This window comes from Petaurus breviceps, unplaced genomic scaffold, assembly GCF_028583685.1.
Source record: "Petaurus breviceps papuanus isolate PSGF00001 unplaced genomic scaffold, PetGlider_PUasm1.0 126, whole genome shotgun sequence".
Taxonomy (NCBI): Eukaryota; Metazoa; Chordata; class Mammalia; order Diprotodontia; family Petauridae; genus Petaurus; species Petaurus breviceps.
In genome coordinates this window covers 68,296,354-68,312,200 of record NW_027185655.1, presented here as the reverse complement: position 1 = coordinate 68,312,200, position 15,847 = coordinate 68,296,354, and positions in this window count along the sequence as shown.

Genomic DNA, 15,847 nt, shown 5'->3' with positions numbered 1-15,847 from the left:
TTGAAGGAAAGACTGGAGGATTTAATTACTGAATAAGTGTAGAAATGAAGGTGAGAAAGTGGAAAATGATTCCAGTTTTCAGGCCTAGGTAACTGGAAACCACTGAGAAATTGCTGGAAATTGGGAAGGGTAGTTTAGGTTGGAATATGTTCATTTTGTATATGTTGATGGCATATCTGAGATGGCAGCAGAACATTAAAATGTTTGGAAATATAGGACTGGAGGTAAGATGAAACATCATGGCTGGAGATATAGACTTTGGAATCAAAATGGAACATAGAGATCATTTACTTCAGTCACCTTCTTTTATAGAAAAGGAAACAGAGATCCAGAAAAATTGAAAGTAGTAATTAGAAGAAAAGGGATTTGAATCCAGGTCCTTTGAAAATTTAGTATTCTTCCTATGATAATATTCTACCTTAAAAGGGAGATGAGGATAAATATAGAAAGGGAAATTTTCTGGGCCAGAGAACTTAGGCTCTAATCCTAGCTAGGTTACTATTTCACAGATATCACATGGAAGGCCCTGGATCTTGGGACTCCAGCCTCTAAACAGGTTCACTCTTAATCTAGTCAGTCAGGCAGACACCTTTGGAGGGGTTAATAATCTTACTTTATTCTAGTCTTTTCTTCTCAAAGGGGTTGTTGAGAACCAGCTCCTACAGCATTCCCTAATCACCCTTCTCAAAGGGGTTGGTGAGAAGGGGGCCAACTACCCCTAAATCTTGATGGGGTCCATTGAGACAGGCACAGCTTGTACACTCCCCTAAATCCCCTCAAGCCTTGATGGGGTCCAGTCAAGGAACACACAGATTCCCCATGGTTTTGATGGGGTACAAGCTCTGGGAACCCCCTTGAACTCTTCTTGAAGAACCACTAGACTGAGGCCATAAGCCTTTCCTTATCAGTAGACCTAAATCTCCATTACTAGCCTAGCCCTTCATTGTCTGTCTTCCCCAGGTAGCCTTTAGCTACTTCCCACCCTTAATCCTCAAGATTCTCCTTAGACTCCTCCTCAAGACCCTCCCCAAACTCCTCCTCTAGACCACCCCTAAAGCCTCCCACAACCTCTCTGTATATAAAACCCATCTTGCCTCCAGGAAGGTGCCAAGACTTATCTAATGCAGACTTACTCTGTGTCAGTTTATTCTGGCCCTGCTTGTCAATACAAACGTCACAGATACCCAGGCTCCTTAAGAGTTTACCCATTATGGTGAATCTCTAATAAACTTTGCTTGACTTTGGCTGAAAGAAGACTCGAGTCGAATTCATTTGGCAGGACCTGTCATGTTGGTATTTTGGGGTCTTGTGCACCCCTAAACTTTAAACCTCAACAGTTTCCCCACTCACTGAACAGTGATCACTTTGCTTTATAGGGCAAGAGACAAAGAAGGCATCTTGCCACCATTAAGCTCACAGGTTAACTTTGGTAATATCACCTTTGTGTTCAAGTGTACTAAATATCAATGATGTCACCTCTATATAGGGTTCTAGGAACTACTAGCTAGGATCTTTGGGACTATTGTGGTTGTTCTTATCTATCACCTGCAAACTAGCTATTACCATGACTGTGGATCCTGAGAAACTAAACTTTTTAGTTTATCCTTTTAGGATAACAAAATCCTCCTTATTTACAGTTACTTATTACTGGAATGACCTTAAGCAAATCAGTTAACCACTCTAGGTTTCATATCCCTCATTTAAAAAGAGTGTGGTATAGCTGATAGAATGTTATTTTAAGATAGGGATAGAGACTAGATCTGAGATTTCATTGTTATAGGAACTTCCAGATAAGGAAGTTCTGCCTCTACTAAATTAGTTCAGCACCTTGCTCTTTAACTTGCACTAATAGAGAATTGTCTAGGGCATTGAGAGGTTGTGACTTGCCCATGGCAACACAGTATTATAAAAGTGAGATTTGAACGGATGTCTTTCTAACCATAATGCCAGTCCTCTAACCAGTGTGTCACACAACCTTTCAGCTATCTATCTTATTCTCTAAGACAGAGAAGACCACTAAGAATAATAAAGGCCAATGATGACAAGGATAACAAAGATATTCAGAGGATAGAAGAAATGAATCAACAGGATTTTCATCAATGAAATCTAGAGCTAACAAATGGCATGCTTTCCTCCAGCCCTGGAGGATCATGGAAAGGCAGGGGCTGTTGAGACATTATTCCAGTTGCTAAAGTTTCTCAGATATATTCAAACACAGATATTCCTTATTGTGTGTTTGTGTGTTTTCATAATGATATTGACAGTTCACAGTCCCATAGTGTTTTATTTTATTGGAGGTAGTCGGAATTAAGTGGTGTCTAAGTGTCTGAGTAGTTGAGTGTCTTGAGCAGTCTTAGTGTCTGAGATTGGATTTGAACTCATGCCTGTGCTCTGATCATTGAACCACCTAGCTGCCCCTCCTCTCAGGACCCCCTTCCCCCATAGTGTTTTTTTTTTTAAGCAATTGGGGTTAAGTAACTTGCTCAAGGTTACACAGCCAGTTATTTCTGGGTGTGGTGCTAAGTATCTGAGCCTGGATTTGATCCCCAGGTCATCCTGACACAGGGGCCGGTGCTCTTACTCACTGTGCTACCTGGCTGCTCCCCCGCCCCCCATAGTGTTTTAAGGTTTGCAGTGCTTTTTTTTCCCCTTCTTACCACAGTCCTGCGTAATAGGGTAGATGAGAAATCTGAGATTTACAGAGGTTAAGTGATTCTGGCTTCTAAATCTGTGGTCCTGCAATCCTTTGTGGTCACACAGATGGAAAGTTTTTCAAAAGCCAAGTTACTTTGATTTCTATTGATTTTACATCCAGTGCTGTTTCCTCTCTACCTTGTTTTCTTTCCAAATGAATAATAGCTTCCAATTACACAGATGTTTAGTCAATAAGAGTTGGAGAAATTGAGAACGGGTATATTAGTCTCTTCCTCTCCAAAGTATGCTATCATTCTTTATCACTTCTGTGATAATAAAATCTAAAGTATTTGAAATTTGTTACATATCCATAGGGGTTTGCATGTTGTATAGCCTAAAGCAATAAAAGTGAGAAGTTACTCATGCAGTAAAAATACACCCATCTACTACCCAGCAGCTTTTGATACATATCTTACTGTTTCTACTTGCAAAGATTTATTTGACATTCAAATGCAGGTTGAGTTTAGAGTCCTTCCTTCATAGTGACTCACTATTAACTTCACTGTACTGACGTAAAAATGAGTGTTAATCTTCACACACACACACACACACACACACACACACACACACAAATCAGTGCGTTAGTTATTTTGCTGATAAAGGATTTCTGGTAAAACCCAGGCAAAAATTTCAGATGATGAGGAAGAAGGTGATGGATGTCTTCCTAACTCAGGAAAGGAGTGCTCAAATCATTGAAACCACAAATACACTGACATTTTTTAATAGATCCATTTGACAGATATCTGTTTAAATTTTATACATGTTTTTGTAAAACATTTGAAAATATTATATATTTTAAATGTTTTTAAATTTTACATATGGATTAAAAGGCAATAGCTTAGTGGATAGAGCTAGGAAGATCTGACTTCAAGCTTCCACTCTGACACATACTGACTGTGTTATCCTAGGCGAGTTACTAAACTTCTCACTGCTCTAGGTTACTCTTTTAAGATTGTAAATTGCAGAGAAGATGCTGGTCTCCATTGGCAGTTGGAGCTCCCCATACCAGTGAAATCACAGGTAGACTCAAGTATAGATAGGTCAACACAGAATTGTGTTGCATATAATTAGTTGAAATAGACCTTAAAGATCATCTGGTATAAACCTCTCATTTTGCAAATGAGGAAACTGAGGCCTAGAGAGGCTAAGTGTGGTATATTTCAAGAGTTTTTCCCCATATATATGGCTAGTCAGGTGTTTTACCTAAGAAATATAGCTCTTCTAGAGAACAATTAAGACAGGTGGCACAATGGATAGAATGTTAGGCCTGGGGTCAATAAGACAGTTTCCTGAATAGATCTATTCTCAGACCCTTACTAGTTTTGTGACCCTGGGCAAGTCACTTAACTCTTTTTGCCTCGGTTTCAATATCTGTAAAATGAGTTGGAGAAGGAAATGGAAAACTACTCCAGTATCTTTGTCAAGAAAACCTCAAATGGGGTCACGAAGAGTTGGACATGACTGAAAAATAACTGGGAGAAGAATTAACACTTTAAGGCATCACCCTATTACCCAATTTATTAGCGTGTTAATTCACTTCACTGGGGGAGGTATAGGCTTTTCTTGTGGGATATCAATGAGGAAGGGAATGATATTCTTTCTCAAGTAGTGGAAGAACTTAGGTTCTTAGATCTGTGGTTGTTAATAGTAGCATTGATTTTTTTCATTGGTACAGGAGATTAGTCCAAAGGAAACTCTTTCCACCAGTGCAGAAAAAACATCTCTGCAATTTATTGTCTGAGAGAATTACTTGGGTGCATTAGGAAGCGAATTGCCCATGACCTCACAAACAATCTCTCTCTGTCAGACCCGTGGCTCTCTAAGTCAGCCTGTTTATGGTAGTGACATTGAACATACACACAAATAAATGTATACATAAATGTATTCATATGAGAAAATTAAGTTGTCAGTCACTACATTAAAGAAAGTTTTAAAGTCCCAAATATTCCCTTTTTTGTCATAAGTATACATTTGTTTATTTATTTTGTTTTTTTGGTACTTAATATTACTTTATTTTTTCTAATGATATATAAAGATAGTTTTCAACATTCATTTTTGTAAGATATTTAGTTCCAAATTTTTCTCCTTTCCTCTTTTCCCTTCTCCCTCCCCAAAACAGTAGGCAGTCTGATATAGGCTATTCATGTACAAGCATGTTAAATGTATTTCCACATTACTCATGTTGTGAAAGAAGACTCAGAACAAAAGGGAATAACCATGAGAAGGAAAAAACAAAAAAAGTGAAAGTAGTATGCTTTGATCTGCATTCAAACTCCATAATTCTATCTCTGGATGAGGATAGCATTTTCCATCAAGAATTGTCTTGAATCATTGTATTTCTTAGAAGAGCAAAGTCTATTATAGTTGATCATCATACAATGTTGCTGTTACTGTGTACAATGTTCTCCTGGTTCTGCTTACTTCACTTAGCATGAGTTCATATAATTCTTTCCACGTTTTTCTGAAATCTACTTGCTTAGCATTTCTTACAGAACAATAATATTCCATTACAATAATATATTACATATTGTTTAGCCATTCCCCAACTAATGGGCATCCCCTCAATTTCCATTTTTTTTTTTTGCTACCTCAAAAAGAGCTGCAATAATATTCTTATTCATGTGGGTCCTTTTCCCATTTTTATGATCTCTTTGGGATACAGATCTAGCAGTGATATTGCTAGATCGAAGGGTATGCACAGTTTTATATCTCTTTGGGCATAATTCCAAATTGCTCTTCAGAATGGTTAGATCAGTTTACAACTTTACCAACAATGCATTAGTATTCCAAGTTTCCCATATCTTCTCTAACATTTATAATTTCCTTTTTCTGTCATATTAGCCAATCTAATAGGGGTGAGGTGACACCTTGGAGTTGTTTTAATTTTCATTTCTTCAATCCATAGTGATTTCAAGCATTTTTTCATATGATTACGGCTAGCTTTAATTTCTTCATCTGAAAACTGCCTATTCACATCCTTTGACTATTTATCAATTGGGGAATGACTTATAGGAATGCCATAATAGAGACATAGTTCTCAAGAGTTATAATTATCACCTTCTCTTGTAGGGATGTAAACAGTTTGATCATATTGAATAACAGGTTTTTCTTTTTCTTTCCTGTTTACCTTTTTTATGCTTCTCTTGAGTCTTGTATTTGAAGATTAAATTTTCTGTTCAGCTCTGATCTTTTCATCAAGAAAGTTTGAAAGTCTCCTATTTCACTGAACATTCACATTTCCCCCCTGAAAGATTATGCTCAGTTTTGCTGGTTATTTGGTTCTTGATTGTAACCCAAGCTCCTTTGCCTTCTAAAATGTCATATTCTGTAATGTAGAAACTGCTAAGTACTGTGTAATGCTTACCATGGCTCCTTGATATTTGAATTATTTCTTCCTAGTTGTTTGCAGTACTTTCTTCTTGACCTGATAATTCTGGAATTTGCCTACAATATTCCTAGGAGTTTTCTTTTGGAATCTCTTTTAGGAGGCAATCAGTGGATTCTTTCAATGGCTATTTTAACCTGTGGTTCTGGGATACCAGGGCAGTTTTCCTTGATAATTTTTTGAAAGATGCTGTCCAGGCTCTTTTTTTTATCATGGCTTTTAGGTAGTCCAATGATTCTTAAATTATCTTTCCTGGATCTACTTTACAATTTAGTTGTTTTCCAATGAGGTATTTTACATTTTCTTCTATTTTTTCATTCTTTTGATTTTGTTGGACTGATTCTTGACATCTCATGGAGTCATTAACTTCCACTTGACCAATTTTAATTTTGAAGAAATTATTTTCTTCAGTTAGCTTTTGTACTTTCTTTTCCATCTGGCCAATTTTGCTTTTATTTTTTTTTTTTTCAATTTTACTTTTAAAGGGGTTGTTTTCTTTAGTCAACTTTTGTCTTTCCTTTTCCATGCTACTGACTCTTTATTGCATACCTCTTATTTCTTTTCCCAATTTTTCTTCTACCTATCTTATTTGACTTATTTGAGCTCTTCTAAGAAGGCTTTTTGGGCTTCAGACCAATTCATATTCCCCTTTAGAATTTCAGATGTTGGCATATTGACAATGTTTGTCCTCTTCTGAGTTTGTGTTTTGATCTTCCCTGTCATCATAAAAGCTCTCTATGGTCAACCTTATTTTTTGCTTTTTGCTCATGTTGTTTGCCTATTTCCTGGCTTTCAAAGTTGATCTGTATTGCTAGAGTCAGGGGGCACTGTCTCAAGCTTCTTGTGCCGGGGGGTTAGGGGACTAGTCAATGACTTTGTGTGGGACCTGAGGTGCTGGTGGCTTGCTTCCTGAACTGGGGTGGCCCAGCCTAGTTGTGCCAGGGTTCTGGAGCTGGCAATTTGCTTTCTGCACTGGGACTAAAGGCCTCATAGCTGGCCTGTTATGTCACTAGCCAAGGGGTCTCAGTTGCTAATCTGTGCTGCTGCTAAGAGCCTCCTACTGACTTACCCAGACACTGTCTGGGATGGGCTGCCCTCCCCTTTTACCCAAGTGAGACAGGCTTTTCCTGAAGTTCTTCTAAGTTATCTTAAGCAGGAAAATTGTTGCACTCTGTCTTTTTGTGGTTTCTTTCACTCTAGAATCTGTTTAGAGACTTGATTTAATGCTTGATTTAATTTCCTAGGGAAACTAGGGAGAGCTCAAGCAACTTCCTGACATGAATCCTTTGGTACCCTATCTCTGGGTTGACTCCTTGGCTGCCTCAATGAATCCTTCAGGACTCTATCTCTGGGTTAACTCCTTAGCCTATCATCCACACACTGAGTCTCCGTTAGCCTTGGTTCCCAGACATCAATCCTGTCAAACATGACAGTGATGGGTGGCAGACTGGGCACTTCTCCATCAGCCCTTGACTGCTAGCCGACTTAGTGACATTTCAAGCCTAAAACCACACCTCCAGGTAGTCCCCCCCCTTGGGTTTTTTCCCAGTGAATCATGGGCAATATGCCTGGGCAGTTACGTTAAAGATGAATGTTCCTTTAAACACAGTCCCCACCTTAAACTCCTCCCTAATCCCACCCTTAATCACCTAGTTAGCATAATTGGCACGGGTTCTACTATGGATGATTCTATATAAATCTTGATTCTACCCCTTTAAAGTTGCAGGTCTCCTAAGGATCCTTGCCTGCTGTAAGGTGTATAATAAACTTTTACAACTCCGACTCCAAGTTAGCCTGGGCTTACTGAATTCTTTCAAGACTGAATCACAGGCTTTCTGGTCTTAGATAAGATCAGAGTTTCTGCTGAACCTATTGGGAGTCATCCCTCATCAGAACCACCATTTGATTGAAATGCCATGCTAACCTTTGAGGGGGCTTCTCAACGTTCTAGTGGATAGAGTGACTGTCCTGGAGTCAGGAAGACTCCTCTTCTTCAGTTCAAATGTGGCCTCAGACTCTTATGACACTAGGCAAGTTGCTTTACCCTATTTACCTCAGTTTCCTCATCTGTAAAAATCTGGAGAAGGAAATGGCAAACTCTTCTGATATCTTTGCCAAGAAAACCACAAATGGTGTCACAAAAGTTGGACAACTGAACAGCATCAAAGCCTTTTTGAAATTGACTCACCTCCTCATTTTTCCTATTTCTCCCTTTCCCCCAACTCCAACACATTTTTTCAGTTTCATTTTATGTTATCTTTCCCTTATTAGAGTATAAGCAACTTGAAGGCAAGGACTTTCTTTTTGCTTGTATTTGTATTCCCATTGTTTAGCATGGCACCTGGCACTTTAAAAGTGATCAATAAATGCTTTTATCTAGTCATATTGAAGAGTCCTAGAGGGTCAGGAAAAAGTATGTAACTGGGATGTATATACTGAAATTTTCTAAGTCTGGAGCATATCCTCCCTGCGATCATCTTAGCCTTAAGATTTAAAGACTTAAACTTTTCTATTGCCATTTTCAGTAAAACTCTCCTTCTTTGCCAAATGCTTCATTGGTTTTATAGGTCTGTGTTATAGTTATGGACAACCAAATTAGAATATTCAGGAACAAAAAGAGCCGGGGTAAACTGTGTCATTAAAAACCAAGATAGGTCTTGTTACATATGGAGGAAGAATGATGACAGGTACATAGCCAGTGTGATCTACCCATACCTCAGAGATGTCCGGAGAAAACAGAAGGCTTCCAATTGTGAGGGATAACTTGCAGTTAAGTTTCCCCATTCTGAACATCCTATATACATTCTTATTACTTCCTTATATTTTGTAACTAAGTTCAGTATTGTTTCCCCATATATACATGTAAGTCATTGTGTATTTTAAGGTAATGTAAGAGCTATTGAGTATGAATACAATTGGATTAACTATTGAGACCAAATTAGAGGTGTTTTTAGTTTGGGGAAAGGAATGGTAGTGTGAGAGGTAGCAAAGGGTTAAGTTTCTATAGAACTGCAAGAATTGTTGAAACAAGACTACTGATAAAAAGTGCAAGACAGTAGCCTTGGGAAGAAGTTTGAGGTCCCAGTTCCCAGAGAACTCCTAGATAATACTAAAAATGAAATAATGTTGGCAGTAGCAGGTGGATTTGACCAATCAGAAAGCAGACAGCAGCCTTGGGACACTCAGGCCCAAATAAGGACACATCTAGGTTGGACTGAAGGGGGTTCAGTATTCTGAGGTTGTTACTGTGCTTGCGTAGTGAACCTCTTGTATTATGTACAGTATCTAACAAAATTAGAGCCTCATTAGTAATAATTAGGTTAATGTTTGGGAGGGGCAGGTGACCCTTGCTTATTTAACCCAGTTTCTGCTTCTGTACCTTGGCCTCCTCTCCCTGGATATTTTCCAGTGTCTGGACAGCCCACTTCTCATGAGATTCTAATAAAACTTTCTACCTTCACTTTGAGAGGTCTCTGAGTAGTCAATTTGGGTTAGGGTGTCTGTACCCCACACATAATGGAACCTCTCAGCTTGTGGAGGGACTTTGTCATGAGTCTCCTGGGATGAGCCAGACATGAATGGGCTGTGATCTGTCTCTTCTTGGAGGGACTCCTTGGAGGAAATTACCAAAGTTACACAACCATTTGAGTTTTGAGGAACCAATATCCTCCCTCAAAAATTGAAATCTGACCTTCCCTTTAGTGCACTTTTTACAAATTATACTTGTTTCTATTGTCTCTAGTTTATATATTTGATTTGAGGGTGGGAGATGGGGAGGAGGGGGAACTTTCTTTAACAAGGAGATTCCTTAAAATGAGTGAAGTAGATGGCTGTAAGGATTGATCTGTTTGGTTTTTAAAATTAAATTCTTTGCTTGAGATGTATATAACATTTGCTCCATTTACCCATTTTTTAAGGGGAATTAGTTGGTATTTTAGAATTTTTGTCTTAAAAATTTTTTTGGAATGGTACTGTCTCTTTTTTGTGTTTGACTATATGGCCCTGGATAAGTCACTGGTACATTCCTATTCAAGTCAGCTAACCTCTTAACATCCTGTGCAATTCTTTAAGACGGTAAGAAATAGACAAGTTGCTGAACCTAGGGAGTTTTCCGACCAGGAATTAGTTACACCAGTGAAATCACAGGGTAAGTACTCCCCTAACAAAAAAAAAATGTCACAAAGAAAGTGGTAGTTCTAGAGAAAACAGAAAGGTTGGATGATGCTTTTCAAAGTACAGGTGGTAATTGGGAAAGTAGAGCCCAAGCTTTCTTAAATTTATATATTCCCACATGCCATTCTGACTGAACAAAATGCAGATCACACTTATTCAAATGCCATTCACATTTATTTTGTTCACAAGAGGCCTTCTGGAATTGGGTCAAGTCGGGATTATCCATCCAGAGTTTTTACTCAGGTGTGTATTTATGTAGAAATGTCTGTTGAGGTTGAAATATTTAAATGTTGATCATTTGCATATGCAGCTAATGTGTTACCGTTGCTCTTAAGAATTTCTTTGAGCTAATGACTGATACTGAAAACTGCTTTGCCTTTTTGTCCCTGGTCGTTGCAGGATAGGCCTCTGAACTCTATTACTTAAGACCTGGTGTAGAAACATATGTTATTATGTGTCAGGAAAGTCTAAACAAAAGCACTCTGACCTTTGGCCAGGCGTAACTTCTTTCAGACTTTGGACAAGTTCTTACAAACAATTTCCTGATGTACTTGATGAATTCCTTGATTGTAAAGTCCTTTCATGGGTTTCAGAATGTCAGATTGTTTTTTTTTTTCCTTTCCCCATTGGTATTCATAGATTTAGAGTTAAAAGGAAGGTATTTTAGAGGTCATTAAGTCCAACTCCCTTTTCTTTCACTATGTGTTAAAGTTTTTAAAATAATTTTGTGTTGTTGTTTGGTAATTTCAATTTTATCTGATTCTTTGTGACCCCTTTGGGGTTTTCTTGGCAAAAATACTGGAGCTGTTTGACATTACAAAAAAGTAATAAAGGTTATTTTACAGATAAGAAATTGAGGCAAACAGGGTTAAGTGACTTTTTTAGGGTCACTCAGCTAATAAGTGTCTGATTTGAACTCAGAAAGATGAATTTTCCTGACTCCAACTGGGCATTTGTCCACTGTGCCACCCAGCTACCTGGTGTAAAACATTTTATTTATCTCATTTGAACCTCACAATAGTCCTTCGAGGTATTATAATTTCGATTATCCTCATTTTCTATATAACAAATATGTCCAGAGAAGATAAAGGACTTGACAGGGTCACATGGCTAGTATGTGTTCAAGGTGGGATTTGAACCCACATGTACTAAAAGACCTCAAGCCCAGATATCCATTCATTTTTTACTTACTGCCTTTCCACATTATAGTGGGAATTTCATTTTAGAAAGACAAGAGAGATTGAGAAGAGTAGGTGAATCAATACACTGCAAGTGAAAAGGAGGCAATAAATAAAAATGGGGACAAGTAGAGGGGGGTATAAAACGTTTGCCTCTTCTTCTAAGACTCAACCTATTGTGACAGTGGGTTCTTTTCTTTTGGGTTGGCTCAAATGAATCTAATGAGGAGAATATGTGAGAATATCAGTACTAGGAAAGAGTATTTCTTACCTATTAGATTTGGAAGATATTACTAAATTGTCTTTTTTTTTTTCAAAGTCTACCTCAAAAATCTCAGCATTTATCTCCTATTTATTTCATGATTCTCCTTTTATCAATCTACAAGCTATTCATAGAATTAGTTTTTTTCAAATGAACTTAGAGAATTCTGTCAATTGTGAACTGGAATATTTTTGGCACAGTTCTGGCTCTGGAGTCAGGAGGATCTAAGTTTAAATGTGGTCTCACTACTAGCTGTGTGACCCTAGCCAAGTCACTTAGCCCTGTTTGCTTCAGTGTCTTCATCTGTAAAATGAGCTGAAGGAAATGGCAAACCACTCTAGTTTCTTTGCCAAGAAAACCCCAAATGTCCTCCTGAAGAGTAGGGCATGACTAAAACATGACTGAAATATTTTCCCGTTGGTTTCAACTAGCAAGTATATTCTTGTAGCCTAGAAAATCAAAGAAAAATATAAAGATGTAAAAATATATCACTCTAGCTTCAACAAACAAGGTGGAAAGAGTCATAAGATAATGCTCAATAGCATAAAATGTTAGTTAGTAACTTAGTAATTAATAAATTAATTAATAAATTAAAAAAGTAATAAAAAAAGTAAAAAAAGTAAAAGTTAGTAGTTAGTAACCTTAACTCAATGCTATCTCTATCCCAGATACTTTTGTGACCTATTTATTTAACTTCTCTGAACCTACCCCATTTTTCTTTTCTTTGGTGAGGAAAGCAGTGGATTGAGGTTCCTTATTCCAGTGAAGAGTTTTCCAAACAACCTGATAAGATTACTTGATGGGTCATTGTTTGAAGGCAGTTGATCAGAATCAGTAAACTAGTAGTGATTGGTGACTATGGCTCAGCTATGCTTCCTCATGGTCTATAAATAATAAACTGACCTGATTCTCTGGAGCTCTTGGTTCCCATGTACTTTTTGCCTTTTCACTTGTACCTTCCTCCAGAGTATAGCATGGAAGGTTGCAGTACAAAGAATGATGTACAAACCTCTTTGAGACAATGTCAGAAGTGAATAAATCCATAGAAAATGTGTTGGAGTCATTCAATTATGCCAAAAGATGCTAGGGAAGTTAGCAGAAATGTCGGTATAGATAGAAGGCCAAGTAACGGACTAGATACTAAAGAAGCCTAAAATGTCAACCAAAAGGCTGAAAATTTTTGCGAGGTAAACAAATGGTTCAACAATTTGTACAGAGATGGCAGCAGGCATCAGTTTTGCTATTTAACTGGATTTGTGCTCTCATTATGATAGAGAATGAAAAAACCCCCAACATAAATCTGAATGACAGAACTGGGAAATTGAAGCTATTCTAAGGGTGATTCCTGCTTAGTCATGGATTAGATAACATTTGAGATTGCTTCTATTTTTGAGATATTATGAAATGGACAAGAAAGGAGGTAGGAGGGGGTAAATTAGATCCAGTTGAGCTATATAAACTTACTAATATCAGACCCCACACTATCTGCTCCTGGGATCTTGACAGGATATCTTCCACTGGGGCCTGTGAAACATGTTCCTCAGGTGATGGAAGGGAATTTTGCCTTAGATTTTTTCTGAATTGACACCGTGTCTTTACAGACTTGCCCTTTTAATAAACCATCTACTCTGGGGGAAGTGCCAAGCACAGACAACTGGAGAACAGGGGATTCCTGAGGTGAGATTGGGAAGGAAGAAAATTCAGACACAAAATAGTTACTTTCCTGGCTGTCTTCACATGAATGACTGAACCCCTGGGCACACAGAGAAGAGCCTATCTAGATAGCAGCTCTCCAGGGAACTTATACTCAGTAGACACACCTTTCCGGAATCCTGAAAGCTTACAAGGGTCTGTTCTCTATCCTGAAGATAGCTAATTCTTTTGAAGAACAACTGAGTTTTGCCTAGCTTTTCACTCCACTGAGAAGAGTAAATATTCAACTAATCATTGTCTGGCCCAGTCTTCCCTTATCATTGCTTCCCTTTTTGCCCTTCAATTCTTTTGGAACAGCTGCTCAGAAAGCATTTTACTTGTTTCCTTGGCTCCGCTTGGTTTTCCTGATGATAGGGCTAACAATGATGTAGGGAAAAGAGTTCCAGCTTGTCATTCAGATGGCCTGGGTTTGGGTCTAGCATTTGCCACTTGGTAGTCATGTGTGTTTCAGCAAGTAACTTCAATTCTCCGAGGCTCAGTTACATTCAATGAATCAAATATTTATCCCGTGCCTACTATGTAGGTACACAGGCTAAGCACTGGAAATAAAAAAGCAAAAGCAAAAACAATCCCCGCTCTCAAGGAGCTTATTAAGAGATCAAGATTAATAGGGAGCTACTGGAGTTTTTTGAGTGGGAGGGCAGGGCATGCTAACAAAGGTTAGATCTGTACTTTAAGAAATTTACTTGGCAGCTATGCCAAGAGTTGATTGGATGCAGGAGAGACTTAAGGCAAAACGTCCAATCTGGTTATTTTAATAGTTCAAGTCGGAGGTGATAATAGCCTACATTAGGGAAGTGACTGTATGAGTGAAGAGAAGAGATTGTAACGGAGAGACATTTTAGAGAGAGATTGGATTTTGGCAACTATATGAGTTGAGGAGCATGAAGAGTCAAGGTTGATGTTGAAATTTCCAACTTGGAGGACTGGAAAGATAGCAGAGTCTGCAAGAGGGTTAGATTTGGGGGAAAATGTAGCAAGAATTTTGAGTTTGAGGTACCTATGTGGCATCTAGTTTAAAATGTCCAATGTTCAGTTGGTGATATGGGTCTGGAACTCAGGAGAAATACTAGGAATGGATATATGGATTGAATAATCATCTGCATAGCGATGATAATTGAACCCTTGGAAGCTATTAAGATCATCAAATGAGAGTATATAAAGGAAAAAAAAGAGCCTAGAACAGAGTCTTGGGTGACACCATTAGTGGGTGTGACATAGAAGTAAGAAGACTAAAAAGGGGGCAGACAGGTAAAAGAAGGACCAGGATAGGTCAGGATCATAAAAACCATGGAAGAGTAAATATTCAGGAGGAAAAGTTGCTCAAAAGTGCTGTGAGGACTGCAGAAAGGGTATTAGATTTCATGTTTAAGAGAACATTGTCAGCTTTGGAAAGAGTGGTTTTAGTAAGAGGATGAGGATGGAGGTCAGATTACAAAATGTGTAGAAAAGAATGAGAGAAGAGGAAGTGGAAACAATGAGTACAGAGAGCTTTTTCAAGAAGGTTAGCTGGGAAAGGGTGAAGAAATATAACATGATTCTTATGGGGCATTAGGATTTAGTAAAGGTTTTTTAAGGATTCAGAAAATTGGACATGTTTATAGGAAGTACGGGAGTATCAAAGATGGACAGAAAAACAGAGGAAGTAGGAGGAAGGTGACAGTGGGGGCATTCTAATGGTGAAGAGAGAAGGGGATGAGATCAAAGGTACATACAGGGGAGTTGGCACTGGCAAGTAATAGGGTCATGCCTTCATCAGAGATTGACGTGAAGGAGATAGTGAAGAAAGATATTATGGGTATGTGAGGTAAGAGAAGGGAGGAAATGATCAGTCAATGACAGTATGACTTTCTGTTCATTGTACCACTATGACCTGACGTACAACTTAAAAGGAAGATAAACTATGATGATCGTATTCAGTGTAAAGCGGGCTAAAATGATCTCCATAGTTACAGCTAAAATTGACATTAAAAAAATTATGTGTATGTTGGAGACAATTTGTCTAAGGATCTCCAAGGCTTAATTTTGCTCTTGTAATGAGCTATGTATGAGTGCTGCTGTCAGTATAGGAGACTGGTGGATGCTCTTCCAGAATTCACCAGTTTGGTGCCATCTCTTTGAACATGACTTTAGGGTCTTCTGGGAAGAGGAAACTAAGAAAAAAAAGAATTCGTTCTCCATTCTATGCTATGAGGAAGGAAGTGTCATTGATAGGGTCATCTTTTATCTGATTTCTAGATACTGACTTCTATGGCCTACTTCTTCATTTCCTTGGTGGGATTTGGTGGTGTTTGGGAACTAATGTGATATTCATTACTGGCTCCATCTTATTTCCTGCTTAATTAGAAGACAAAGAGGCAGAAAAAGCAATTTGCTCTCAAATCTGGAGCCAATGGGACTAAATTTATTTATTTACCTTCTGACCCATCTTCCCATACCTTC